Source organism: Orycteropus afer, unplaced genomic scaffold (assembly GCF_000298275.1).
Source record: "Orycteropus afer afer isolate SDZICR_OR568_19922 unplaced genomic scaffold, OryAfe1.0 scaffold00899, whole genome shotgun sequence".
NCBI lineage: Eukaryota > Metazoa > Chordata > Mammalia > Tubulidentata > Orycteropodidae > Orycteropus > Orycteropus afer.
The window spans coordinates 180,088-183,840 of record NW_006922486.1 but is presented as its reverse complement, the minus strand read 5'-3'; positions in this window follow the sequence as shown (position 1 = coordinate 183,840).

Sequence of the window (3,753 nt, the reverse complement as noted above, 5' to 3'; positions counted from 1 at the left end):
TTTGTGGATAGGAACATTGAACATTGTGAAAATATCAACTCTACCCAAAGCAATCTATACTTTCAATGCAATTCCTATCCAGATCCCAACAACATTCTTTAAGGATATGGAAAAACCAATCACTAACTTTATATGGAAAAGAAAGAGACTTCCGATAAACAGAGCATTATTGAAGAAGAACAAAGTAGGAGGTCTGACACTGCTGGATCTCAAAACCTACTATAAAGCCACAGTAGTCAAAACTGCCTGGTACTGGTACTATGACAGACACATAGACCAATGCAATAGAATTGAGAACCCAGAAATAGGTCCATTGACCTATGGTCAGCTGATCTTTGACAAAGGACTGAAATCCATAAACGAGGAAGAGGATGTCTGTGTAATAAATGCTGCTGGTAAAACTGGATATTCATTTGCAGAAAAAATGAAACTGGGTATGTACCACAAATATACACACAAGCTAACTCCAGACAGATCAAAGACTTAAATGTGAAACCTAAAACTATAAAGTCTTCAAGGAAAAACTAAAGGCAGATTTAGGGGCCCTAATATATGACATAAATAGACTATCAAACATAACGCAAAATGCACAAACAGCAGAAGATAAACTTCTAAAAATTCAATGTGTATGTACTTCCAAAGACTTTTCCAAAAAAGTGAAAAGAGAACCTACAGATTGGGAAAAATCTTGGCAGTGTTGTTTCTGACGTGCTACTTGTCTCAAGAATTTATAGAAAACTTCAATAGCTGAACAACAAAAGACAATTAATGCAATTAAAAATGGTCAGTCGAAATGAATAGATACGTCACCAAAGAGGATATTCAGGCGGCCAACAAACATATGAAGAAATATTCACCATCATTAGCCATTCTAATGCAAATCAAAACAACAATGAGATACCATTTTGCCCCAGAACTCTGAGCAAAGTTCAACAAAACAGAAAACAACAAATGCTGATGAGGATGTGGAGAAATTGGAACTCTAATACACTGCTTGTGGGGCTGTCAAATGATACAACCACTGTGGAAAGCAGTATGTGATTACTTAAAAAGTTGGAAATTAGAAATACCATTTGACCCAGCTATTCCATTACTAGGTATATATTCTAAAGAAGTGAGAGCCAGGATAAGAACAAATATATGCACACCGATGTTCATCACAGCGCTGTTTACAATAGCAAAAAGATAGAAACAATCTGTGTGTCCATCGACAGAAGAATGGATAACCAAATTATGGTACACACACACAATGGAATAATATGCAACCCAAAGAATAATACAGAATCTGCAAAACACCACATACTGTTGAAGAACTTGGAGGATATTATGTTGAGTAAAATGAGGCAATCACCGAAAGACAAATATCGTATTAGTCTGTTGTAAAAAAATCAAGGAAAGGTTTATATATGGATGGAAGTTTTCCTTGTTGGTTACAGGGTTGGGAGGGGACTGTTAGATAGGTGGAGACAAGTATTGATTTAGGTGAAGAGAAGGGCAATATACCATATTTGAGTGATGAACACAGTGGCATTGAGGAAAAGGAAGACATAGAGTGGTACATTGGAGTACAGACAACAAAGATGAACCCTTTTGCAATACAGTACAGCATTGTCAGTGAAGGCAAACATTGATATATGGTGGAACGATGGGTGGACAGACTGGAATATTAGGTATGTCTATGTAGGGGTGAATGTTCCCAAGACCATGCATACTTTTGGCAAACAGTGTTTCTACAAATGCATTATATGTTCTGTAAAATTCCCAGGGATATAGTAGAACTGACAAGAGACAAGTTTTCAGTCACTTCATAGCCACAACCAGTTACCCACAGAGAGTGAATAGTTGGGCCTGCAGGCTCAGGACCAAAGTTGCAGGGGACATCAAGCTCATTTGGCATTACATACTACAAAAAACATTGTTTCATACCATACTTTGGGGAGTAGAGAAGAAGATCGTAAAAGCTTGAAAGCAGCTATCTAAATGCAACAGTGTGTCTCTTCTCATCCAGAGCAAAGAAGAACAAAGAAAACCAAGGACACATGGAAACAATTAGTCCAAGCTACTTGTACACCATTTGATTGTAGCCTCTATGACTATGAGATCAGAAGAACTAGATGGTGCCCATCTACCATTCAACCACTTGGCAAGGGATCTATGTAACAGATCCTAGACAGAGTGGGAGAACAATGTGGAATAAAACTCAAAATCATTTAAAACAAAACAAAACAAAACAAATGACCAGGTTTGTTGGTCTGATAGAGCCTGATGGAACCACTGAGACTTTTGGCCCTAGCTGCCCCTCAGGTCTGGAATTGAACCTTCTCCTTTGGCATCCAGCCAAACAAAAGACAGGCCCATGAGCTGAACATTTACATTAGGTAGATACACTCCTTGGAGAGAACAATCATGTGAGAATAGAAGGGCTGTGTACACACAGGGAGATAGCTCAGGGAGTAGGTGTGCATGGAGGGAAGGACACAGAGAAGAGGTAACTATGGGGAGGAAGTAGGAGGGGAGCTACTGCATTGTGGTAAATTGTAGTCAATGTCATGAGACTAACAAAGTGTATGTAGGCTGCTGTATGGGAAGTGAATTTGCTCTGTAAGCCTACACCAAAATTACAATTAAAAAAAAAAAAAGATAAAATAGGTACAAATTTAGAAACCTTAATTTATGGTATAAATAGACTATCAAACATAATTCAAAATGAACAAACAGCAGAAGACAAACTATTAACATTAAAAGAACCCTCCAGATCTCCAACAGAGTAAAAATAAATAAATAAATAAATAAAATAAACAACAACTACTGATTGGGGAAAAAAAAAAAATAGTAAAGACATATCCATGATGGGGACTATGTCTAAAATTTATAGAAAACTTCAAAACATAAACATCAAAAAGACAAGCAATACAATTAAAAAAAAAAAAAGCAGAGGAAATTAAAAGAATCTTTACCAAAGAAAATATTCAGACAGCCAAGAAACACATGAAGAAATATTCTCAATCATTAGGCATTAGACAGATGCAAATCAAAACAATGAGATATCATGTCACCTCAGAATTAATAAAATCATTCAAAATAACACAAAGCAACAAATATTGGTGAGGGTATGGAAAGACTGAAACCATCCTACACTGTTGATGGAATTAAAAAATGTTATAATCACTGAGGCAAGTGGTGTGGTGCTTCCTAAACAACGTGGAAATAGAAATTGTAATTGATCCAGCAATCTAATCACTAAAAATATATCCTAAAGAGGTGATATCCAGAAAGTGAATAGATATATGCACAACCATGTTTATTGTAGCATTTGTTGCAACATCAAAGAGATAGAAGCAACCTAAGTGCCCAAAAAGGGATAAATTGATAACAATACTCTGGTAAGTATACACAATGAAAAAATATAAAACATTAATGAAAATGAAGAAACCATGAAACACGTCATGACATGGATAAAATTGGAGGACATTATGCTGAGTGAAATAAGTTAATTACAGAAAGACAAATATTTATTGACTCCATCATTATAAAAAGTCAAGGTAAGGTTTACAAAGAGAAGGAAAATTTCTTTGTTGTTTACCAGGGATGGGATGTGAGGGAAGGAAGAAATGATAGCTAGGTAAGAAATACATATTGGTTTGGATGAAGAGACATCAAAAGTGAGAACCAGCACAGTATCACTAAGGAAAACAAGATATGAGTGATGCACAAGAAGTACAGACAACAAAGGTAAACATTATTACACACCAA